The sequence below is a fragment of the Sander lucioperca genome, chromosome 1 (genome assembly GCF_008315115.2).
Source record: "Sander lucioperca isolate FBNREF2018 chromosome 1, SLUC_FBN_1.2, whole genome shotgun sequence".
Taxonomy (NCBI): Eukaryota; Metazoa; Chordata; class Actinopteri; order Perciformes; family Percidae; genus Sander; species Sander lucioperca.
The window spans coordinates 906745-934410 of NC_050173.1; the positions used below are offsets into that span (position 1 = coordinate 906745).

The 27666-nt window shown below is 40.2% G+C and overlaps 1 long non-coding RNA gene across 1 annotated transcript; it reads left to right on the forward strand.

Moving 5' to 3' along the window:
• The first annotated feature begins 6766 nt into the window (after positions 1–6766).
• On the forward strand, positions 6767–26977 carry LOC116042186. Its single transcript, XR_004103139.2, has 3 exons — positions 6767–6777; positions 12595–12598; positions 26865–26977. It is a non-coding gene; the product is annotated as an uncharacterized LOC116042186 (long non-coding RNA).
• The last annotated feature ends 689 nt before the right edge of the window (positions 26978–27666 follow it).

The following is a 27666-nucleotide window of genomic DNA, read 5'->3' on the forward strand; positions in this document are numbered from 1 at the left end:
AATGATCACCATTTTCTGACTGTTTTAGATTGGAGACTGTGTCTGAACTGAGCAGCTCAGTTTGAGCTTCCTCGCTGAAACAAGGGTTAACACTTCATGTTGTCCTCAGGTCAAATCTGACCCGTTTTCAAAGTTTATATATATATATATATATATATATATATATATATATATATATATATATATATATATATATATTAGGTTATAAATATAACCTAATTGCCCATATAACCTAATTGCCCAAAAATAACACGGATGGTTCCATACACAAAACAGGCTGTGATTATCCATCAACATAGGTTTCTCTGATCTTAACTATTAGTCAAATGTTAGGTATAATTTAATAGGAATTAGGTTTATTGACCATTAAATCCAGAAAATAAGTGTAAAACTAGTGGTAATAAGTTGGAATTAAGTTGGCTAAGAAGATGTATCACATAATTGGGTGATAGTTTATGCTTCATATATGTGCAAAACAGATGGACAACACAAGGGTTAAAAACGCTGGGTTGGTGGTCCACATATGAGGCTGACTTCTAGGGTTTATTCCACTGTTCACCAGACACCAGAAAAGGTTTTTCAGACTTCTTTAAATTTCTGTGTCTTTGAGCTCATAGAGCATGTTCATTACCTGCACCACATGCAGCTTTGTTAAAAGTGGCGACGTTTACCATATGTACATTTGCCAAACCAACCACTTAGTCCTCATTCTTGAAGTATTTTTGATCCTTGATTTTGATGAGCGCGAGTGTGTGTGTGTGCAGAATTCACAACTACCTAATCACAAATGCACTCTCCATCACACCACGGCAACCTGATTTCTTTCACTCGAGGATGTTAATCTTTGTTAATTTTTCTCATTCAGCTGCACTTCCTTTGTTCCTGGCTGCTTTATTGGACATTAACCCTGCTGCACACACACACACACACACACACACACACACACACACACACACACAGCATTGATGATCAGTGTTTCCCATAAATTGATTTGTGGCAGCTCACCACACAATCAATGTTGACCGCAAATTTAAACAAGTGCGTCTTCAGCTGCTTTTTAAAAGCTTCAACAGAGACTGCAGAATGTAAGACAATTGGAAGAGCATTCCACAGGTTTGGAGCCACCGCTTCAAAGGAACGGTCACCTCTAGTTTTTAAACGGGTGCGTGGGACAACCAGTAATCCCAGGTTCGAAGACCTGAGGGGCCTATTCGTAGTGTACGAATGGAGCAGGTCTGAGATATACACTGGAGCCTGACCATGCAAAGCTTTATAAGTCAGAACCAAAACTTTAAATTTGATCCTGAAGTTAATCGGAAGCCAATGTAATGAGTATAAAATCGGAGTGATGTGCGACATCCTGCTAGACCTGGTCAGCAGCCTTGCAGCAGAATTCTGGACTATTTGTAGACGGTCCTGGGACGATTTGCTGAGACAGGTGAAAATAGAGTTGCAGTAATCAAGCCGAGATGAAATAAAAGCATGAATGATCATCTCAAGCTCAGAATGTGAAACAGCTCCTCTAAGTTTGGCAATATTTCTTAATTGAAAGAAGCATGTGCGGGTCAGAGATTTAATATGTTGATCCAAGTACATAGTATTATCAAATATAACACCAAGATTTTTCAGTTTGGACTGAGCAGCTGAGGACAAGGAGCCCAGCAGCTGACTAATCTTGAAAGCTAAAGTGTCCGGAGCAACAATAAGGACTTCGGTCTTATTTTCATTAAGCTGTAGGAAGTTGTTTGCGAGCCAATCCTTGATCGAATTGAAACATTTAAGCAATTTCAACACTTTATCAGTCTGTTCTGGCTCAAAAGAGACATACAGCTGGATGTCATCTGCATAGAAGTGATAAGAAATATCTCCAACTTGGCTTATTATATTTCCCAGGGGGAGCATGTACAATGCAAATAAAAGCGGACCTAACACAGAACCCTGTGGCACCCCACAGGAAAGGAGAGAGACACAGAAAAACTTCTATCTGATAGGTAGGAGGTGAACCAATCCAGGGCGCTTCCTGAGATACCAACCCAATTCTTCAGTGTGTCAAGCATGATGTTGTGAGTCAGTAATGAAGGTGGCGGTATGAGCCTTAAACTTGGTTTGCGATCCGCTAATATACACACAGAAGAAGAAGTTGCTTTTTCCCACATCGTTCTTTCTCCCTACAGAGAAAACGGCTTGAGTCCATCCGGAGTTTTATGGTTAGTATAATGAATATATTACCGGTATTTATTCAGGGTTTTTACTGCATAGAGAAAGTTTTGGCGCCCCTTAAAGAGGTTTTATCCAGCACCAAAGGAATATCACGAGCGCAATAACATCTGATTTTCAGCAGCCAGCCTCCCTCTCATCCACAGCCACTACATGCGGCTGGCGCTGATTTGAATGGATCTGAACCCTCCGCTGTATAGCGCTGATGGTATCTCCGTTTGCAGAGTCAGACTGTACCGGACTGGTAGGTTTGTTCTGATTGACTGTTGTCTTTGTAGCGCTTTTTCTGGCCACCAAGTGCACGCTGGCTAGTTAGGAGTTGTGAATAGAGGACTTGCTTTGGGAGGCAAGTATCAGGCATCCGAATGACGTGGCCTGTCCATCTCAGTTGGTAATTTATGATAGTGGTGGTGATGCTGTCTACAGTATGTTTGCCTCCTCCAGGATGCTGATGTTTGTGCGCTTCTCTTCCCAGCTGACATGCAGGATTTTTTGGAGGCATCTCTGGTGGTGTTCTCCAAGGCTCTTAAAGTGCCCATATTATGAAAAAATCACTTTTTCTGGGATTTGGGGTGTTATTTTGTGTCTCTGGTGCTTCCACACACATACAAACTTTGAAAAAAATCCATCCATGCTGTTTAGAGTGAGATACGGTTTCTGAATGTGTCCTGTCTTTAGTCTCTGGGTGAGCTGTTCAAAATCGGCACGGCTTGTGACGTCACAAGCCGAAACGAGCAGGCTAACCGCAACCATTAGCTCGTAGCGTTAGCATGCTAACGCTATGGCTAACGCTAGCATGCTACCTCGTTCTCAATAGCAAAGCACTGCTACAACACACACAAGTTCACCATAATCTACAAAAGAACTACTTACATGTGCCCTCATTTAGAAGTCTCCCAGCTAATCCTGCCTTGTAACTGACCGAAGTTGTAGAAACAGCCTTTCTTTTACTGTCTATGGAGCTAGCTAGCTGACATGATCTACATCTGAGCTACTGGGCATGTGCAGTGCAATCAAAGATAGTACAGAAGAAGAAGAAGAAGAAAAGAGGTCTCACTCTGTAGCTAAAACAGAGACCAGCTGAAAAGAGGATCTGCAGCAGTGAGAGAGAGCACTGCAGTACAACACAAATATGGTGTTTTTTGAAAATTAAACCATGTAAACTTATTCTGGTACAACCTTAAAATACAATTATGAACCTGAAAATGAGCATAATATGGCTGCTTTAAGTCCCTGAATAAAGAAGTGTTGGCAGGATGACTGCTTGGTATACAAGCAGCTTGGCAAGCAGGTCAGCATTTTCAAAGACCCTTTTGCAGAGCTTTGCAAAAGCTCCACTTGCACAGCCGATTCGGTGGTGTACTTCACTGTCAATGTACACCGCCTGTATTCCAGTTTGTGACTAGGAGCTTCCAGACTTGTCTGGACTCTGTCCTGCTCCCGTCACCACTCGCTGATCACCACAGGGCTTGGAGTGGGGTGTGCAGATGGAGTAATCCCCAAGAGGAGGACGCCTGTGCGTGAAATCTTTTAACGTGGGGTGACTGGTGCACAGACAGCCACCGCACGGTCCTTGACAGAGACAGGCCCAGGACCAACGGCACGGACTCCATGACAGCTGGAGGCTCCATCTCTGCTGCAGCCTTCTTCCACCTCCTCAGCCATTGTAGTGATCCACCTAGGTACTCAGACACCATCCTCCGCCTGCTTTGCTGCTGAGGTCTTTTTCTTGGGTCACGCTTCGTCTGGCACCTCCCCCTCGACCTTACCGCCAAGGGTGACCCTACCAGGAGCTCAGCTCCAGACGGCATTGCTCTTGGGATCTCAGGTACACACAAGCCTCTCCACCATGACAAGGTGGCAACTCTCTGGAGAAAGAACACACACACACACACACACACACACACACACAGACATGTACACACATGGAAAAAAGGTGTCCTTCCCAGTGTCTAGTGTGTGTTAATGTGTGTGTGCATACCTATAAGTGTGAATATGTGGACTGTTGTTCTATACAGCAGTTGCATGCTTTGTGTTGGCTTGGCGTCTTGTTTCTGGTGTTTGAGTGCCCCCAAGTGGCCAAAATAAGAACTGTTTGTGAAGCAGAGTGACATGATGCAGTCCAAGTGACACCAGGACCTTTATAAAACACACACAAGCACACACATTGCTGCAGAGGCACATAGCACACACACACAAACACACACACACCTGCCACCTCACAGTAAGCTGAATGTCAGCATCTTTTAGCAGGAGGCTAATAAATATCTCCAGCCCTCGGAGCTGTTTAAATTACCAGCATCTCACACTCCCTGCCTCCCTGTGTGTGTGTGTGTGTGTGTGTGTGTGTGTGTGTGTGTGTGTGTGTGCGTGTGTGTGTGCGCACGCACACATCAGATTAGGCGTATGCGTGAGCTTTTGTTTCAATTCAATTATTTCCATTATGCCAGTCAGGCGAGATCAATCTTTCACCGAGAGCGGGAGCATTTCACCAGATCAATCATTCAGGGAATCCAATAGTATTTCAAGCTCATCTATTTACAAATCAAATTAAGAGTCATCCATTGTAAAGCAGCTGTAGCAAACAGCACACCACACAGGATGAGACTGTTGCTCCAAAGAGACAAAACCATTGATTTTTCTCAGGTGATACCCATTTATTTTTGACATTTTGCAGTACACGGTGCTTTGGTTCGGAGCTGCTTATCAAAAAGAAAGACGTGTATTTTCTTGGCATTTGCTTTCCTTGTGGGAATTTACTTCTTGTGGAGAAACATGCAAATGTGAAATGTCACCTCTGCAGTGGAACTGTTGTGTTGCTACACTGTGATATTTGGAATAAAAACTAAACCAAGTCTATTACGTAATCAGAGGTGCCTTGATTGGGGTACTTGCAACATATAGGGTTGTTGTAGTATTGTTTAGAATTAGAATTTATTGATTTTGGTTCTAATTATTGATTGGTTCTTATCAAATCCTGTTTGTTTTTTCATAAAGTTTCCTCACTAAGATTTTTTCTCTTTGTTTCTTACTTTTCTCCTCCTTAATGTGTTGGCACCTGTTTGTGCATATACTGTAAATAGTAGCACAATTGGGATGTATGCTAACTTATTGTGTATTTACTTGTATATATTTTTATTTTATTTTATTATTATTATTTTCAGTATTTTTTATGGTGTTGGAGTAGGTTGTAGCTTGGGAGTGTCGTATGTGTGAATGTAATTCATGTTTTGTATTTTCTGTATAATTATCTGAAAGACCCCTCGAAAGTGAAATGATTCATCTCAAGGGGTTATCCTTGTAATAACTACTCTGTATGTTTAATGACTAATCACAGTTTCCCTGGGTTGGCTAAGGGAGAGATCACTAAAACAAAACATATTTGTAATCGTTGCCGGTTTCATGAGGGCGTGTCAAGATCATTCAAACAACTCAGAGCACAAATGTTTTGTCATTTTATTATGAAATAGTTTCCACTGACAGGCTCAGATTAATATTTTAAGTGTCTGACAACATTATGGAAAGGATTTCTAAGAAGGTCGACCTTTCTGTAAAAGAGTAAGATCCTTTTTTTAAACATAAAAACATCCACAAAATTGTGTTCGCTAAACCCACCAGACTCCATGTAAATTAACAGTAATTTTAGCATTGTAAAATAAATTTCATTCAAAGTTGACAGATACAAAATAAAACTATGAAAAGCCGTTTTCGGTCATCTTTTCACTTTTCCAACCATCACAACTGTAGTTTGGATTGAAATAAACACATAGTTTACCGATTTACATGCGAAAATATGTTGGCGCTATACACTAAAAGTTTTGCTTTTTTAAATGGAGTCTGGTAGGTTTCTGGTGAAACAGAAAGGTCTCAAAGAGGTTTTAAAGGTCTATCTCTGAAGGGATCTTTTCCATAATGTTGTCAGACACTTAGAATATTAATCTGAGCCTGTCAGTGGCAAAACGAGCACTTTTGTGAAGGAAAATACAAGCTGGACAATTGCCCTGTTAACTTACATTGTAGCTTGTTTCTCCGCTGCCGACTGCAGCGATCTTGCTTAATACTGGACCAATGTCAAAGATTGTTGTTCCCATCAGTCACTTAGACACAAAAACATAGGAAAACAGGGTCCATGTTGAAATAAACCGTAGTTACCCTTCAAATTCAATTGAATTTCCCGAATATGGACAAAAAGTTTGCACGTTCGACCTCATCCATTTTCTTTTAATTGTTAAACAGCTTATGCGATAAATGCTGATGGAAACGTTATTTGTCGAATAAATAATGAATTGCGATTACGTTTTAGGTCATTTAATTGTTGCATACAACATAGAAAACAAGAAGTATAAGTTTTAGGTAATTTCCGCTTTCTTTAGAGACAACAAGAAAGACAGATATAAGTGGACGAACAAGGAGACGAGAGTTCAAATTTAATTTACGAGCAAAATATAAAAGCCATTTTAGATAGTTGTCGTCTGGCATTACGTGCATCTGCATCATCATAGCGGTGTTTTGATAGCGTTGTCTTATTATAGCTTGATGATAAATCAATATTAATCATTTGTAGGTAGACGGCGCGACCCATTTTAGCTTATGTTAGCTTGAATGTTGTGCGATTCAGTGCGAGAATGAATGGAAACGCCTTAAAATGACTCAAATCTATTCCATATACCAATTTGACAGCAAAAGAGCATGTGACGTCATTACGCACAGGTTTTTATTCGCTTTAAAGCCGTTGGATGGAAACACACTTTCACCGGTTTATTTATTCGCATGAATGTTTTTAGCGAACTTCAGATAATTCGATTGACAAGTGGATGGAAACAGAGCTACAGACACACATACCTCCCTCTCTCCTTTTTGCCTCTCTCTCTCTACCAGATACTGGCTAACGCCTGGTCTGCAGCTGCCGCTATTCACGTTTTGGCTGCTTACTAGTAGCTTTCTCATTTGAATCGGTTTGTGACAGGATGAGCTTTCCTGGCACCACCCTCAGGACAAATTGTCAACTTTACACATGAAAATAAACTGAAGTGAAGTGCTTTCTCAATATAGCATACAGAAACTTTGGTGCTCACAGTTTAAATTTGGCAATTCGAACGCAGGACTTCAAACTCCAGAGAACCCTACACCTCACCATACCTGTGTACCCAAGGGTGTCATTTCCACTAGGTATGGGATGAACATATCCGTCTCGTTTTTTGTTTTTATTTAGATTTAGATTTTCTTACTAAAGTCTCTGTTTTCTTACTGTCCTGACAAAAGAACTGGCGTGCTCAACTCAATAGTCTTTAAAGCAGGAGTCTTAAACGTTGTTTAGGCCAAAGACCCCTTTGCTGAAAGGAAGATGGAGCAAGGACCCACTATATATATATATATATATATATATATAATTAGTTGCATATTAAACTGGGCCGGATAGATAGAAATGGATGAATGGATATTCATAAATATATCATGTTTTAATGTTAAACATACATGTGGAAGGCATAGAATACTTTAGCGTAACTGTATTTGTGGATGGCTACCTTAGTAATAGTAAGCCTTTCATCAATGTTGTGTAAATAAAATGGTTTTTTTTTTACGAATAGGCCAATTTATCTTTGCAAAAAATATGTTGGATTCATGTTAATGTATATACCACACATATTTTAATTAAAAACAAAAATGATCAAACAATAATTGGGTGTCCCTCCTGCAGTAACTCTAAGGACTGAGGAGGATCTTGGAGGGTTATAGCAGAGGTGCAATTCTTGTTTGTTTTTATATTTGTGCGTATCATGGCTTTGCTGGAGGTGCCATGGATTCTGTACATGTGATACTGTCATATAATTTGCTTTGTGTTTTTTAGCTGTTAGAGTACAACAGAGGTTAAAGCTATAGTGCGTAGTTTCTGTCGCCCCCATGAGGAAAAATTAAGTAATGACAACAAAACTGTTGGCGCGTGACCGAAGAGCCGGTTAATTAACCCGACTTGTGTCACTGAACCGGGAGAATTGAGTGCCATACGTCAATGAACCGACTCAGTCCTGTTTTTTTCTTTTACCTCATTTGTGCCGTTGTGTGTAGCTGGTATTTTTCTGCTACTGTGTGTGTAGTAATTTAGCTCATTAGCGCCTCCACTGGAGTGGTGGTGGTAGAATCCATCAGGAAATGAGCTACCTAGACTGCGCACCAGGCTACTGAACGAGACCGAATGTAACAATGTTGTAATGTGCAATCGGCCACTCGAGTCTAGCTAATGTAATCAAGCGGTGTCTTGGTTCTCGGCAAGTTTGAGTTATTAACCAAGCCTTGTTTCTGGTGCATCTTAGATGATTGTGTTCATGGCAATTCACACATTATCGATGGGGAAGTACATCACATACAAATACACGTCATGTTATCTTGGTAGTTATGTTAAGTTAAATGTTAGAGAAGTGAATGTTGCTACATGGTAGGTAGGCTGTCACGAGGAGACCGCGCACCAGGCTACTGAACGAGACCGTAAGGACCATAACCGAGGGTACTGCATGAGTCTATGTAATCAAACGGGTGTCTAGGTTCTTGGCAAGTTTGAGTTATCAACCGATCCCAGAAGCCTTTATGTCTCGTGCATTTTAGAATTGTGTTCATGGAAATTCATAGGCTACATTACCAAGGGGAACGTATTATATCACATACAAATACACATAATGTTATCTTGGTAGTTATGTTAAGTTAAATGTTAGAAGTGAATGTTGCTACATGGTAGTTAGACTGTCACGAGGAGACCGAGCACCAGGCTACCGAATGTAACCGTGGCCAGTAAGAGTCTAGTGTCGGTCAGTATGAGTGTGTAAATAGTATGTCGAGACCGAATGTAACCGCAACCGCTCGAGTCTAATGTAATCAAGCGGTGTTTTGGTTACTGGCTGGGGAAATAAACGCGCAATCCCCCCGCCGAGGGCACGTGAACTAATCTATTAACTCGGTAGGCCAACCAACGACTGTCCAGTTGAACCGACTCGCGTAAAAGAGTCGGTTGTCCCATCACTAGAACCCATCCAATTTTGGAGCAGATTCAAATCATGGGGCGGATACAAAAAAAGAATGTCAAGATAGGGTGCTTGTGCTGTATTCATGTGGTGTCAGAATAATCGGAAAAATTAGTTCCCGAATGGGAAAATTTACACTGCATTAACATTGTGAGATAGGGCATGCCTTGGCGGAGTTCTGCGCTCTCTGAGTGCGCTTCTAGGTTTAATTATTTCTATTTACTTGTGTTTTTGTCTGGTTTTAAGAGCTACACTGAGTCAAACTCCTATCAACTACTGTATGTTGACAAAGGCAATTGTTAATGTTCTCCCCTGAATATAAATTAATCCAGTCAGAGCATAGAGGAGAAAAATGCCACAGCAACAGAATATTTAACATTTGGAGAGCAGAAACAAAATGAATATTGCAAAAAGAAATATGTTTATTGACTGTGTGTTGAGTGTCTTTACATCATTATTACAAGCCTTCAGCCTAGTTTTGCATCCAGCAATTCTAGAATCTGATCAGCACACTTGTTGCCATCATAATGCTGTCATAATGTGTACTATTGTAGAATCAATTATTTCCCCAAGAAACTGTAAACTGTTCACACATTTCACCTGAATCCATTCAATAATGATGACGAAGATATTATTCCTATTTTTCAGAGGAGAATGTTTCCTTTTGATAGTCTGAACTTTATTGACCATGATAGTCTAATGAATCCCGGCTTAAGTCAAGCTGATCTCCGATCTGTTGCAGACTGCTTCATTACTCTTGCTCCAGCAGACTTCAGGACGTAATGAAGATGCAAAAGAGATTAGCCAAGACACAGTTACAGCAGCAAATCCCATTATACCGTATGAAACATCCCTAATGCCTAATTACTGCACCACTGTGCCTGCGTCTTAAACCCCAACACAATATACTACATGCAATATACACAGACATTTGAGATATTCAAAAAACCGAGATACAGAACCAATCTGAGGGAACGTTGAACAATCTCAACAGTGAAACCAAAGAATCTAAAGCAAACTTTTTATTTAAAAAAACAATTAAAGCAAATATGTTGAGTCAATATGAAATGTGTAAATTCAGTTTTTGTTCTGTTCTTTTGTGGCTGATAAGGGGGTGGGGGGAGTTTTATTATTTAATAGTTTTGTTAATGTTTGTTTTGTGAAAGAGGAACAGATTATATAAGATTAATCTTCTTTCTGCTCCTTTTCATTCATTTCAGACTTGAAATTTGGTGTTTGCATTAAGTTGTCTGTATAATGGATGACATAAACTTATATAAATAAATAAAATAAATATATACATACCTAATTATTCATCATCTGTGGCCTGCACATATTAAAGCTACATACAGTAACTGATCTTTGGCTACTTGCGAGCAGTGGGGAAAACCACAAACACAACACTACACTAGGGTCTATTTGGCCCTAAAGCCAAAAAATTAAAAATGATGTTATAAAAACTGTGCAGTAAATTAACTCTTCTTTCTCCTGACTGGTATATCAATCTGACAGTAGCCAATCATGCTACCATGCTAACAGGAGGAAAATTTGGCAGCACAGACCAGGATGACTTGGAACTTGTTGGTCTTGACTTGGGACTTCATAGCCAAGACTTACTGGTGACATGCAAAACACTGACTTTGTTCCATCTCTTATTAACACCTTATAAAATTGATATGGATAACGTGTTAGCAAACATTGTACAGACACAAAGCAACTTTGGCATTTATATTGAAGTTGTGTTTTTGTCCACCTGAGGAATGTACGTTTCGCTCTGCTTTGGTCTCCACCACTACAACCTGCTGATTACGATTTGTTCGTACATGTACTCAACACCTCTAGCTGCTAAATGTTCTCTCTCACACTTTGCTTGGTGCTGAGCAGATAGTGTACATGGGGTTCATTACCTTGAATTAGATTAATGAGATCAGACAGGATGCCAAAACATTTAGCTAAAATGCTCTGTAGAGCTGAAGGGAATTGCAGGGTTGGGTTGTAATTTTCTGTCCGTCACTACGAGTGACCCTTTTCTTATTACACATAGCCATTTAATCAATCGTAAATATAAAAATATTGATTATTGCGGCTTTGAGGATAATATAATACATATGGGGATATCGAGTAAGCTGCTGATTCTATGTGACATGACTTGTAACACAAACCTACAAGTATTGTGGCAACTTGTAACGGACACCAACATTCAAGTCCGATTTTTTACATAATGTATCTGATTAGAGCAGGGATCCAACTAAATGTCAAGTGAGGAAATGATGTACTGAAAGAGACAACATTGATTGGCCAGTCTGAAGAAAGGGCAGAACACTGGCTGGCTGCTGTTAGCCCTGTGTCATTTCTCTTCACTGGTCCTCTGGCGTGGGGAATCACAGTCCGCTCGGTGTTTTTAAGTAAAATGCTGCATTGTGCCACTGTGCCTCCCTGGACTTCATTTACATAAACAGTCTCAATAAATTAGGTATAAAAGTGGAGGAAGCTGCACCTGCTCTGTTTTTGCTCACAGCAGCAATTACCATGCCAAGGTTTATAAATTGTTTTGTGATCTAGTCTTTTACCCGTTCTAATAATAATAATCCCAGCTGCGCTAGATAAGATTTTTTAATGTAAAACACACATCTGTCTAATCAGTCTTAATCACTAAGCTGAGCTGCAGCAGAGAAGGTCATACCATCCAACCGAATAGATTTTTCTTTTTTCCTAGTGTCACAATGATTACTGGTAGGGAAGAGTCTTTTTTTTTTTTTAAGTTCTGTTTATTGGTATTTAACAGATGTTACACAACAAAAACAGATCCCCACCCAACCTACAACCAACGCACCCTAACATCCTCTTGTGGTTACAAAAAGGGAAAAAATAATTTTAAACCATTAAACAAATAGACAAACATTATACTGTACACCTTATCCAAAAAAGAAAAGGGAATAAAAAAAAAAGATATACCTAAAGTCATCATCCTGTCAGATAGAGAAGACCGTACTAAACCAAAGGTGTCACCTATTTTCTAAGATTGGTCATCCCAGTCTTTTATATCCTTCAAGTTATCAAAGTAACATAAAAAGGACCCCAAACCTCATAAAACTTGGACTTGCTTCCCTGCAGAGTGTATTTTATTTTGACCAATTTTAAGTGAGACAATACATCTCTCAGTCAGCTAGCGTGACAGAGGTCTAGACCCCTTCCAGTTTAAAAGAATGAGGCGGCACACCAGAAGTGTTGTGAAAGCAACCACACTGTGAATATTGGATGGCCAATTTGCATTAACACCAAACAAGGCAACCATGGGATGCACATCAATAGTGATGCCATACGCTTCACTTAGGGATGCAAATATTGCGTGCCAGAAAGCAAGAAGGGTGGGGCAAGCCCAAAACATGTGAAACAGCGTCGCTGGAGCTGTCCTGCACCTCTCACAAGTGGGGTCGATGTTAGGATATATCCTTGCCAATTTAGTTTTACAGAGGTGGGCGCGATGAACTATTTTAAACTGAATGAGACCGTGTCTACAGCATGGGGATGATTTATGTACTTGTTTTAATATTGCCTCCCACATATCTTCAGAAAGAGGGTTGTCAAAGTCTTGTTCCCAACGGGTTCTCAAATTATCCAAAGGTTGCATGTCCAGATGATTTATTAAAGAGCATATCTGAGAAATACAGCCTTTCTGATTAGGATTCAAGGACAGAATTTGATCTAAGATGGTGGAGGGTGGTTTGTTGGGAAAGGGAGCGTAGCCCTTCCTCACAAAGTCCCTGATATGTAGATAGCAAAAAAAGTTGGCGGAGGTCAGAGCAAATTTTTCTGATAACTGATTAAATGAGGCAAACACTCCATCAATATATAAGTCCTTAATGAGACAAATTACGTTTGAATGCCAAGCTCGGAAAGCCAGATCAAGTTTAGCTGGAGTGAAGAGGTGGTTGGTTAAGATGGGTGCCATCAGGGATGGGCTCTGCAAGCCGAATTTATTCCGGAACTGGGACCATACTTTAACAGTTTGAAGAACTACTGGGTTGTCAGATCGCACACTGGATACGAGAGCGAGAGGGGAGGTGGCCAGAGAATGTACAGGGGCCATCTGAGACTCCATCCAGACATGAGCTGTAGGGTCAGAGTGACTCAGAACCCACTCAATAACCCTCTGAATGTTACTGGCCCAATAGTAATGGAGTAGGTTGGGTAGAGCCAATCCCCCGCAACGTTTGGGCCTTTGCATAACTGTTCTACGAGTGTGCGGCGGCTTACCACCCCAAATTAAGTTAGAAAGACACTTATCAAGTTGAGAGAACACCATCAGGGGGATAAAAATGGGGATGTTCTGAAAATAGTACAAGAATCGAGGCACAATATTAATTTTTATCAGGTTAATATGACCGACCACAGACAGAGCCAGGCTGCGCCAACATTAAAGATTTAATCTACATTTCTTAATTAGGGGGGCAAAATTGAGCTTAGAATTGGATAGAGCGTGAGACGGTAATGCCTAAATATTTGAAATGCGAACCAACCGTCATTAAAGGGAATATGGTAGATGGAATGTTAAGAGCTGGGGAACTGATTGGGAAAAGTTCACTTTTTTCCCGGTTGAGTTTGTAGCCCGACAGTTTTCCCAATTGTCCCAAGATAGCTAGAATGGGGGGTATAGAGGTATTGGGATTAGACAGATATAGAAGAAGGTCGTCCGCGTAAAGCGATACTTTGTGGGAGATACCCCCTCTACATATTCCTTCAAAAGCTGAGCACTGATGAAGAGAGACAGCCAGGACCTCAATAACAATGTTGAAGAGTAGCGGGGACAGTGGGCACCCCTGTCTAGTTCCTCTAAAAAGATAAAAATAGGCACAGGAGTCATCGCTGGTACGGACAGAGGCTAGTGGGAAAGAATACAGTAACGAATACAGTAACGAATACTTAACCCATGAGATACAATTAGCACCAAATCCAAACCTATGTAAAACACCAAACAAGAAATTCCATTCCACATGGTCAAACGCCTTCTCAGCATCCAAGGATAGCACAAGTTCAGGCATAACTGTCTTAGACTTGGAATAGATAATGTCAAAGAGCCGACGAGTGTTGGAGAAAGAATGCCTGCCCTGCATGAATCCAGTTTGATCGGGTGAAACAAGGAGTGGGAGGGCCCTCTCAAGATGCCTAGACATTTTGTGAGGATCTTGCAATCGACACACAGTAATGAGATAGGTCGATATGAACCAGGTAGAGTAAGGTCTCTACCATCCTTTGGTATCAAACAAATGGAAGCCTGTCGCAAAGTCTGCGGGAGATGGCCTGAAGATAGGGCTTCATTGTACATGGCAAGGAGTAAGGGTAACAGGCCAGCCAAATTTCTTTTAAAGAATTTAACCGGCAGTCCATCGTGCCCTGGAGATTTCCCAGATTGCATACATTTAATAGCATCTTGAATCTCCAGCAGCGTAAGCGGACGGTCAAGTTCAACACTTCACTGTTCAAAGAGGGCAGGGTTTGAAAAAACTGTTCGACTTCAGCAGGGCTGGGATTGCACTCAGAGAAGTGTATAGTTTTTTGTAAAAGTCAGCAAATGTACCATTAATTTGTTCATGATTGGAGGTTACAGTGCCTAAAGATGTTTCTATCTGAGTTATTCTCCGGGTTGCAAACGATTGTCCGGCTTGATGGGCCAAAAACCTGCCTGCCTTGTCCCCTTACTCAAATACGGAATAACGTGCCCTGAGGAACTGCTGCTCAGCCTGCGCTGTTGACACCAAATCCAATTCTGTTTTGAGACTGAGTTGCCTCTGGTAAATTTCTGGAGTGGGAGAGGCCGCATACTTGCTATCCAGTTTGGCAATGGCCTCTGAAAGCTCCCTAATTTTAGCCAGTTGTCTCTTTTTGTTCTGTGCTGCATAACTAATGATTTGCCCTCTTAAATAAGCCTTTAAAGTTTCTCAAAAGGTACAATGTGAGATAGTGGTTGAAGCATTGGTTTTTACAAAGACATGATCTGGGTCTCAATAAATTTTACAAAATCAGCCTCCGATAGGAGGGGGTTAAGGCGCCATGATCTGGGTGGGGTAGGACTGTCAGGAAAAACCAGATTGAAAGTGAAAGGGGCGTGGTCAGAAATGATTATACCATGATACACTGGACGGCTGGTGAGAGGAATAAATTTGGTATCGAGAAGAAAAAAGTCAAAACAGGAATAGGTATAGAAAGAGAAGAATGAGAAGGCTTTTACAGTTGGGTAATTTTTCCATTGTTGCCATTTTGGATAGAGGAGCAAGTCTGGGTGAGGAGCGGTCCAGCTCAGGCTTAACAACACAATTGAAGTCTCCACCGATTATCAGGGCATGGTCATCAGCATTCGGGAGAGAGGAAAAAAAAGTTATTAAAAAAGTTATTATCATCCCAACTGGGAGCATACACACAGACACACACGTCTACTCAGGAGCTGGCCCGAAAACAATTATAAATCTGCCGTTTGTGTCAGCAATAACTCTGTTGGCTTCGAAAGGGATATTTTTATGTATAAAAATTGCAGCACCTCTGGCTTTAGTGTTGAATTTAGAATGAAAAATATTTCCAACCCAGCTCCCAGCAACTTAGCATCCTAGCTATATCTATAGTACGTAAGTGCGTCTCTTGAACAAAAGCTATATCAGTTTGGAGAAATGCAAGATGGGCTAGGACCCTAGTACTTTTGACGGGATTATTCAGGCCCTTCACATTCCATGTGGTAAACTGAATTTTCCTGTCCCAAGTACTACTCATAAAGGGGACAATATAAAGAGGTACAGACAAATAACATCATGTAAAAAACACCCAAGAGGAATGTTAACCCCCCCCACCCTATAGGCACCTACCCAAACTAGGTGCACTAAACAGCTAAACCTTAGTTTACCTGGAGTGCATTGAACTTGCCACTCTAACATCTCGCAGCTCCTCCAAAACATTGTAACCCACCTAAGGTAGAGGTCAGACAAGAAATAAATTGAAAAAAATAAAAATAAAATACATTAACCTTAATGACAACAAAAACAATGGCAGAAGACAGCGACCATCTAGTAAGCCTAAAAAAATATGGTTGTTTAAGTGGCGAAAAAGAGAGTAAAAACAGGGCCAATACATTTAAAATAGAGCTATCTAACATTGTGGCCCACCGTCAGTCTCTGTGAATAGAGAGAATAAAAAAATATAAAAATAATAGACCAAAATAATCGACCATTAAAGCGTAACTCTCGCCAAAATGCAACCTAGGGTCTTTCTGTGAATGTACAGGAGTCAAACTGTTGTTTAAAAGCATATTTAGGACGGAATCGCCACTTTTAAGATTTACCGTATTTTCGTTTTTCGGTCAAATGGCCGTCATGACCGAAAGAACGAGATCCAGGGTACAAGCGGCCGAAATGGGTTTCCTCAGGAGGGTGGCTGGCGTCTCCCTTAGAGATAGGGTGAGAAGCTCAGTCATCCGTGAGGAGCTCGGAGTAGAGCCGCTGCTCCTTCGCGTCGAAAGGAGCCAGTTGAGGTGGTTCGGGCATCTGGTAAGGATGCCCCCTGGGCGCCTCCCTAGGGAGGTTTTCCAGGCACGTCCAGCTGGGAGGAGGCCTCGGGGAAGACCCAGGACTAGGTGGAGGGATTATATCTCCAACCTGGCCTGGGAACGCCTCGGGATCCCCCAGTCGGAGCTGGTTAATGTGGCTCGGGAAAGGGAAGTTTGGGGTCCCCTGCTGGAGCTGCTACCCCCGCGACCCGTTACCGGATAAGCGGAAGAAGATGGATGGATGGTCAAATGGCTTTTGAATGGGAGTGCTAGGGGCACTTTTATGCTAGCCTCAAAATAGCTATTTTTAAAACACTAAGAAGGCTCGACACAACATGAAACTTTGCTCCAAGTATCACCAGGGTCTCTACACCTTAACAAAAGCATTGAGAACATTGTTTGTGTACCCAGAGTTTATTAAAAAGAAAGGTTTTGAGCAACTCACATTAGCAGTTGTTGTTTACGCTATCCGCCATTTTCCCAGTCAAAAATAGGCGATCTCCGAATGCGAATGAACGGACTCCATAGGAGGAAATGTCATTCTTATATGAGGCTCCTTTTTCAACTGCAAGGTCAATATTGTGTTTCACTAACGACAAAACAACGAATTATCCGTATATGGACCTAAGCTTTAGGAACTTTCCATCTTTACTCTCCTCCCTCGACTAATTTGACTGGCTCGATAGACGGCGACCGGAAGAACAACAGCTACAGTGAGTTGCTCAAAACCTTTCTTTTTAGTAAACTCTGTGTACACAAACAATGTTGTTTTTGCTTTCGTTAAGGTGAGCCCCTGGCGATACTTGGAGCAAAGTTTCATGTTGTGTCGAGCCTTCTTAGTGTTTTAAAAATAGCTATTTTGAGGCTAGCATAAAAGTGCCCCTAGCACTCCCATTCAAAAGGCCATTTGACCGAAAAACGAAAATACGGTAAATCTTAAAAGTGGCGATTCCGACCTAAATATGCTTTTTAACGAAAGTTTGACTCCTGTACATTCACAAAAAGACCCTAGGTTGCATTTCGGCGAGAGTTACACTTTAATTAATGAAGAGCTATGCAATGTAATAAGGGGGGACAAATTATTTAAAAACAAATAACAATAAAAAACACAAAAATAGTGCTTGAAAACACAGATGTTAGGGATAACATTAGAACAAGCACTGCTTCAGTAGGCTCGTCCCCAGAAACCTTACATTAGTCATCCGTTACTCACTTGTTTAGGCCGGAGCAGTGTATTCCTCAATGGTGTCCTTCAGAGCAGGCAGGATGTTTCTTGTGATGAAAGAGCATGCATCCTGTGGCGACTTGAACTCCAGTCTAGAACGTGAAGCGGAAAATGGCTGGGTGTAACAGTGAAAACTTCAGTCCCGTCTGATGGAGTAGTTTTTTTGCTAGCATGAAAGTAGCCCGTCTGCGAGCCAGGTCCGCGCTGTAGTCCGGATAGATACTGATCTTGTTTCCTTTATATGTCGGCCCGTTTACAAGAGAGGCCAAGTAATAATTCTTTAGTCTGGAAATGGTGCAATCGAGCTATCGTGACTCACGGTGGGCCAGAAGGATTAGGTGGTCTAAGTGAGCGGTGGGCCCGATCCACCTCAGGTTTGCGAGGAAAGCTCTCAGCACCAAAGATCTCCATAAACACGGTGGGTTGGCTCCCTTCAGCCTTCTCGGGGATTCCAACCACACGGATATTTTGCCGGTGGGACCGGTTCTCCAAATCAGTCTTTAGCGTGGAGTAGTCAGATTCTAGTTGACCAACTTCTCCGTCAACAGTGGATAGGCCGTCTTCTATATCCTGAATTCTCTGACTCTTGGAAGAGACAGCAGCATTCAAGGCAGTTACCGAGTTCTGCAGTTCCGCCAGGATTTCTTCCTTCATTGATGCGACATCGGAGCAGATGTCACCCAGGAGGCTCCTCAGGTGATCACCGTGACTGTCAGCGCCGTCGTTAGCATCATTGTTGCTGCTGCTGCTAGCCTTGGCTAGCGCCGGTGCAGCGTGGGACGTAGTTTTGTTGGTTCTGCTAGACAGTTTTGCGCTCATTTTGTTGATAGAGGAGGCCAAAAAGTTACACTCTAGTGGTCTAGCTGAACGATTCCGAGTAAAGTAGCGTGGTAAAATTACCGGGAAAAAGAGAAAGAATACGGAGGAGATGAGATAAGACTTCTTCACGACACCGGAAGTGCTCGTAGGGAAGAGTCTTTATACAGGTGTTTGCTGAACAGCAGTGTACAAGTGCTCCTCCCCTGGAAAGCTGGAAGCAGCCACATTACTGTGGTATACTAACCTATAATAACCTTTTTGGTGGGAGGTACCCCCACAGCTCTGTCAGATGAACGTACCCCACCATTGATTTTCAATGTATGTTCTAACACTATTCTTTATAAATAAAAGTAAATTTTTTCGTACTTGTTGAACATGCATTATTTAGGTTGGTTTAATCAGCAATCGCAGTACTAATACTTGGTAGTGAAGCTGAATGTTTCAACCATTTCTCCATTACTTTTAACAAATCATTTAGCGAACTGTTTAGTCATTGCTTTTAGCCATTTATTTCTACTGTTTACTCATTACTTTTAGCTTCATGTTTGAACTTCTGTGCTCACTTGCTACGTAGTTTGCAAGCCACCTTACATAACGGCAACATGTAGTGTTCAGATGTTAGAGCTGATTTATTCTTTTAATGAAATCATAATTAAAAAAAAAAATCGAATTAGTAGAGCGGCTCAACCATTTTTCCATGTACCACCTGGCAACATCAGAACTACACCCTGGGGTACATGTAGCCTACCCCTGGTTGGGAATGACTGGTATACAGCACCACTGACCATTTGTGAAGTTTAGTGACATCACATTACAGGATTCCTGGGAATTGAGGTTTAGACGAGTTCAAGTTCATTGCAGAGCAGCAGTATCCAACCTTTTCTTTTTGTGATCAGTGAACACTTGGGGGGACAATAAACAAAAAAATTCTTAAGAGCAATTATTGAAGGGGACACAAATAATACATACAACAATGTACAGTTGAATAGATATGTGTAGTAGTGGAACTCCAGAAAGTAGGCTGGCAAAACTAATTTATTCACTTTAAACATCGAATGAAGTGACTCTTTTCTCTGATACAGAACTGAGCCTCCTATCAAGGACAATAAATTAGTAAAATTTAACAACTTAATGTCTCATTCACACACTCTTGTTGTGTGAACAAAACGGCCTTGCCAGCCTACTTACTGTCGCAACTCGATCACTCCCACGAGTCCCAATAGACTTCTGTGTACATTAATGTAAAAGGGAGAAAACCAAGCAGTGGACCAAACCACTGTGAGGCAAGGGAGGGGGGACTTTTGCCCCGTTAGTGTTTGTATTGTTTTGCTACTTACACACTTATTTGAAGTATATATTATTTAAATTACACAGCATGGTTTTAATGATATTTCTGGGGGAGGTGTGTGTCCGACCACCCCCCCGCCTCCCAATTTCAGCCTATACTTGTGACCCCCTTAACCCTTGTGTTGACACATTTTTTAAGTTTTTTATATCAGAAATATGGGTTTCTTACAACCAAATTGCCCCCAAAATAACATGGATGCATGCACGTTCTATGGAACCCACACAACATTCTTCACAGGTACAATTAATGATTACTTTCATTGAATTTTGGGTGTTTTATTCTATTTCATAGCATTTGAAAAAAATGTTGAAATGGTTTCAAAACAGCATCCTGACTAAACTTTGACAGATACCAGTCTGTGATTCACTCAACATCTTCTGATCTCAACTATTAGTCAAAGCAATTCATAATTTCTGCTTTTTTAACTAAAGAATTAGGTATAATGTCATTTAAATTAGGTTTATTGACCATGAATTTAAAAAAGGCGTTGAGAAACTTTTTTTAAAGTGTCAAATGCATTGAAAAACGACAAAAACATTTTCAAATTTTGACCCGGAAGGACAACAAATTCCTGGTGGATGGGAAGACAACACGAGGGTTAAAATGTCGGCTTGTGATCTCTCGTCACATATTGGGATACTTTGGATTTTTTCAAGTGGGGTTGTATGAGGTATTTTGGGGGTAAATTTGTGCTACCACAGAGGCCAGCTTATGGTGTACAAACTGGAATCTTAACTGGGTATACTCTGAAAACAATGGGGTGAATTTGTATGCAAGTGATTAGGAGCAGGTCCTGAAAAGGCATATGTATTCTTGTCTGCTGCTGTGTTTGTAACAATATGGATTTAAAGCAGGACATTGCTGAAAAGTAGAGTGCACACTCAGCAAAGCTTTCCTGGGTAAAAAATGGACCAAAAACATAGAAACTGCTATAGTGGGACAAAGCAGTGTTATTGTTTTTCACCTATCTATAGTGATTTAGTGATTGTCTACATTTCATGGTAGAATCGTGTTTAATGAACAAACTCATGCATACATTTTTGGAAACAAACAAATCATACTTCCTGTCAGATATGGCTTCAGTTAGAATGGAATACTAGGAGGTGAACATATGCAATGCAGACTATGGTGACACTGCTAAAAAAAAAGTTGAACAATGTTGGGTTACTAAGTGGGCCAAACCACTCCCAGAGACTCAAGGGGTCAGGGGCCCCTTAAAGGCCTTGGTATGCTTTAAATTAAGTACTTGTCGGAACATCTAGCGTCTGAAACCCAATATACAATAATGTAGCGTATAACAACAGCTATCACATCCTCCTAATGTAGGGCCTGAAGAATTTTGGGCTATTTTCAGACTTCAGGCAAATCCAATTTATTTACAACATCAGATATTTAAGAGAGACTGTCTGCACTACTACTGTTATTTCCAAGTGATCAGATCTGCATGGGTTGATGTGGTAACTACGTAGGCATCAGTGTCGCTACGCTGGTGACCTGGCTTTCTAGCGAGGAAGATTAAAAAAAATGGAGGTCCATTATTTTCGCCCTCCAATTGCGCTGTCAAGTCGTGGTGCAGAACCAACTGTTGTTCTCCTCCATGTTATCCTCCATACCGATATGCTAGTAGCGGCTTCTGCTCAGCACTTCCGTCACTCTGGACTTGACGTCATTGTTGTGTCTCGCATTGCAAGTAATGTTAAGCTATTTTGTTGAGTTGCCTCTTTAACGAAATGCTCGGAGTAGATTTAAGTCGGGCTTTTATTGTGAAAGGTAAAATCGGAAAGAGGGAGTAGGTTGTTTATTGCATTCAAACCACCACCAAATGTGGTATGGATCCAGAATCAGAATCAGAATCAGAAAGGGCTTTATTGCCAAGTACGTTGCACATACGAGGAATTTGTCATGGTGTTGTTGGAGCATGTCACACATACAAATATAAGAAGGATAAAAAGAATATAAACAATATAAGTATAAACATATACACACAGTATGTATTAATAACGATAAAATAAATTTAAGTAAATAGTAAAATAAGGGTTTATCCAGGGGGATCCAATTTGCAAATAAATCTAAATGTGTTTTTTTTGCTGTCTAGACTTTCTAAAATCAATCTGGATATACCAAAAATGGATTTGGGCTGGCAGTCTGAACAAGGACTTGGAACTTTCACAGACTGCAAGTAGCCTGAACAGTTACATCCATATGTGAACACCACATGTTATTATCAATAGATTAGCGTCTCATCTTTATTGTTGTTGTGGGTTTTTTGTAAAGGAGTTCCTGTCATAAAATGATGGAAGGTACAAATGAAACCTTAAATATATGGTGTCCCCAGAGAGGTGGGTGTTTTAGTAACCCGTTCTCACTGCCAACTTCGTCAAATACGGCAGCTTGTCTCAGTAGCCCTCAGCATCTATTACTGACGCACAAGACCCCCTTTAGTGTCTGTATGAGACGGACTGGGCTTTCAACTAACTCCAATGTAAACCCATCCACAGCAATAATAGACACTCAGCAACTTCTCAACCACGCCACTGTGAGATGATGTAGTATAAAGAGCGACAAAGTCCACGTTGGGAGTGGTCTGGGTGGATGGATGGGTCAAACAAACACAGGAGGCCGCTGTTTGTGTCCCGTGTAAAACCAAAAGGAAACGTTGAGTTATTTTAACTTACTTACGTAACACACCCAATTAACGTCACATACATAATACTGTACGTCACAGACTGTATCTGGCAGCCTGTGCTCTTCAGTACCAGGAGACGCTTCACAAAACAGTTCTGTACACTCTGGCCCCATATGCATTTCACTATTTTATTTAGATAATGTTTCGGCCCTCAGACCTTCAAAATCTACAATCATGCACTGATGTTGTATAGGCTAAACTTCAAGCCAATCACATTACTTCAAACTAAATGACAAGAGCCACTATGTTTCATAAAAATGTCAATGTTATATACAATGTTTGAATATTAAAAATACATAGATATTGAAAAAAATCTAGATATACAGCAAAGGTTAAACATCAGTTTGAGATGAAAATCATAACACAACATCCAATAAGTAGAGGTACCTTATAGAATGAAACATAGTGGCTCTTGTCATTTAGTTTGAAGTAATGTGATGGCTGCAACGATCAAAACCCTGCTTTGATTTGCTGAAGGCCTCTTAATTGTTTTTTTCTCACCCTAATGGTAGAACATGATTATCTAATCACCATCAGATGTGTGACTAGTGTGTGGCCTGTACAACATCAGTGCATATCGAAATAAAATAGAGAAATGCATAGGGAGCCAGAGCGTGTGACACTTTTTCTTACTTTCAAGTCCATTTCCAGTGATCGCCACTTCACTTCAACCCTTGGTGTGTGTTACTTTTCTATATTATAAATAAATAGTTCCTTTTATTTAGTCCTTTAAAAAAAACATTTGTTTTTAAATTTCAGTTTGTGTACTGATATGGTAGGCATATTTTTTTAGGTGGTTAGCCTAGCTTAGCAAAGACTGGAAGCAGGGGTTATCCACATTATGACTCCAGGTCTATACCTAACACAAAGACTTGACGTTGATATCAAGCTTCTCATCTCACTTTCTTATTTTTCCCAACTTTGTGTATGCCCCAAAAATATTGTTTCAAGACACCTCCATCTCATTAAGGCCCTGTCCACATGAACACAGGTATTTTTCAAAACTGTAGCTTTTTCTATGCGGCTGGCCGTTTGTCCACACGCAAACGCAGTATCAGGTCACTGAAACCTAACCTTTTTAAAAACTCTTGCCAGGTTTTCCTGGGTTTTGCTAATTTGGTATTGAAGTATGACATTAAAGAATAACTGAACTTTATCATCAGTCCACAGATATGACTCTCCCCTTCCTCGGTGCGCTATATTGTTAGCCTACACTGTAACAAAATTTCCTGTTAAATTACAGTAAACTACTGGCAGCTACAGTTGCCAGCTTGAAACTGTTATTCTACAGTGTACCTACTGTGATCTACAACAACAGTTTAGTACTGTAAAAATATTACAGTACTGTGCTGTATGGAAAATAAAGATTACAGTATTATACTGTCAGTTTTTTGGTTGCAATTATACTGTTATTTTACAGTTCCTACAGTATTCTCCATTAACAACTTATTACTGTAAAACTATAGAATGTGATCTTCAAAGTGATATAAACTAATGATTTAAAAGTTTTACATTTAAAAATGAAAACCCCTGAAATATTATTAATAAATAATAATAATAATAATAATAATAATAATAAATGAAAATAGCTGTCACAGAAATGGCTCAGACAAGAGATGGCCTTACAATATTAGGCATTTATTAAAGCTGAACATTTTTAGTATCTACAAAATCCATAAAAACACCATTACTACTTGGTTGTCAGAATTGATTCTTGAACTATGACAAGTGCACAACACATTCCATTAACAATAACAATTAAACATATCAAACTGGCTCTCAACAATGGTGGGTCCAAAAATGAACCTGGACATCTGAGACAGATTTTGCCTTTTTGTGGACCAGCTTCCCCATCTTCTTTGGCACCACCTTCCCCTGGCTGAACTTTCTTCCTCTCTCAGGATTAATCCCAATGAGGTGCCTAAAATGTAATAATAGAGAAAGTATATAGGATATTAGGTATGGTAAGTAAAGATCATTTGCATTTAATATGGAACCCTATCACAGTAATTGTATAAAAAATGAAGATGTCTTTTTATGATAATGACCCCTGTGTCTCATAATTATTAGAGAATGATCTCATTCATTAAACTATTTATGAGAAACAAAACATTCATGATTCAAGATTACAACAGATTAGCTGTTATTACAGTATCTATAAACTTTGATTTGAAGGTGGCATTAGGAAACATTGTTATCTTTGGGAAACGTTATCTTTGGCAAAGTTCAACATATAGATACTTTGAAGACTGTATCAGGCTCCTCAACCATGGTGTCTATTGTCAACTTAAGAAGAGCAGTTTGCGAAGAAAGTCCAAGTGATGTCAACTTCTCATTAAGCTTGGAAAGTAGGTGAGACTGATTGATGTCATGTATTTCCTGATAATGTTCAATTATTGTTTGAATGGTGGAGGATGGAAGGAGCAATATAGCTTGTATGCTTTCTTAGAAAAAGCTCTTGTGCATTCAGGGAACCCACACTTGAAAGATGTATTAGGCACACAACTATGAGTTTGCATGTGCCTGACATGTGCAAATGTATTCCTGCAGGTTTTACCACATATGTTGCAAGTTATCATGTTTTCACTACAAGCCTTCACAGCAAAATAATCTTTAAAATACTCTCTCAAGAAAAAAAAAACATTACATCAACAACTAGTCAACTAACTTTTAGCTACTGTATATTACATTAGTGCATATGTGAAGCTACTTTTTAGCTTTTTGCATCAACCTGCCTAACACCCTGTTGTGTTATACACCCTGCATAACACAACCTCCCTATAAACTCCCATAAACCGTTTTACTTGAAAAAGTAAAACAACAAATGGTAAAATAGAACCTTGTAGCCCATCTTAACTAGATCTGATAACAAATCAAATGCCCAAGCTAACTTATGCTAATTTAAGTAATGTGCTTCAACAGAAAGCTAAACTTTTGCCCACATAGTTGCTAAATGAGAGTAACGTATACTAGCGTGCGGCACATACTTTTGACTCAATCTTTTCGGCAAAAACAGTCAATAAAATGTTAATCCAACACAAAATCACATTAGCATTATGCTGACTTTTGCAAGATTATATTTACCTTCTTAAGAAAGCCACGGGGACAGGATGGATGAGAGAACGGTGAGGAAAGCAGCAGGTGATGCCTCAAGTGCTCCATCCAGTTTGGTGCTGTCAGTTTAAGAGTCCGGATGAAAACTAATTCTTCATCTTCTTGTTATTGTGTCCTCATTCTTAAATAAAAACACTGATGTGTAGGCCTATTTTTAATTTCATTTAATTTTTTATTTTGCTCAGATGAACTATTAAACGGACAGAAGATCAAGTCTGATTTAAAGTTAACTGAAAAAGAAAAAAAAATACTATATTATACCGTAAGATTATAGGTAGCTTGCTGTAAAAAATAAAGAAATACTGCTTTTTACCGTAAGAATTTACAGGAGCTTGCCGTTAATATTTTGTTTCTCAAAGACATCCGAATTTACAGTATTCAACTGTATTAATGGAAAACGGTACACTACTGTGCAAAATATCCAGTATTTTTTCAGCAATTTGTTACAGTGTACCGGAACTTCAGGCTTCTGATTGGCCAACATGGCTTTACGGTTAGCGTTATATCCTGTTGGTTTGACATGCTCTTGACAGTGCTTGATAGCGCGTTTTTGCATTTTTATGTGGACCTTTAACCTTGCTTGTGTGGATGGGATTTTTTTTTAAACAAAGTAGGAAAAACTATAATTACTTAAATATATAAGTAATAGGCAGATATTCTCTTTAGATTTCAGCCTCAAACTAGAATGCTCTTTGTAATTTTCAAAACAATAATTCACAGAGAAAGAAGGGGCCATTCTATAGCACCATGTAGCATAACAAGTGTGTTTGACTGTGAGTGAGTTTAAAAAGCATTGGAGTTGCCATTTGATTAGCTTATAGTTTCCCATATGCATCATATCTCACTGTAATGTTGCTTACTCCAACTGAGCCTAGACTGTCAGCAAATAGGCCTACTGCATAAGCCTAAAGTTATCTAATCCAGTGGTTCCCAACCTGGGGTCCGGGCACCCCTTAGGGGGGCGGCAAAAATCACAGGGGGGGCGCAAGTCTTTATCTGGTTTGAGGTTGAGGTAAAAAAAAAATATTTGCACATGTTAAACAAATTATGATAAATATATAATGTATACAAAAGTCTGTATAAAAACTATATATTTTTGTTCTCGCTTAAACTTGTAGGCAGGCTACTTAGTAGGCCAAACCTCCGGGACCTCTTAACCTGGGACCCTTGCTGTCATCAGGTCAGCTGCTAGCTGCTATCATCCTCGTTTTTCCTGCCGCCACGGCATCACTATTTTATGAACGAAACATGGCGGAGAAACGTGAGATAAAAAGTGCTGATAACTCCTCTATATCAAAAAAGAAAGTAAGGGAAAGTTACCTCAACTTCGGTTTCGGAGGGGGGGGCTCAGCTTTTCTTAGACATAAGTAGGGGGGGCGCCAAGGAAAAAAGGTTGGGAACCACTGCTCTAATCCAATGCATGACAACACAGGTTTCAATACAGGTTTAAACTTTCACAATCAGACTCTACGTATGTGGGAGGGAACCTTTGCAGCCCTGCTGATGTTACTTACTGTTGACCCCTGCCATGTATGAGCAGTCAATAGGAGTTTGTATTGAATCCAATCTAAACTGCTAGGCAGAATGAAAAATGAGTTAAACACTATAGCACTGTCTTATTGATGTGTGCCTGCATGGGCGCTTGATTGTGTGCTGCTTTAAAACTTGCAGGTGTGAAGCATGTGCCATGACTCATTTTATGAGTTTTTGCCA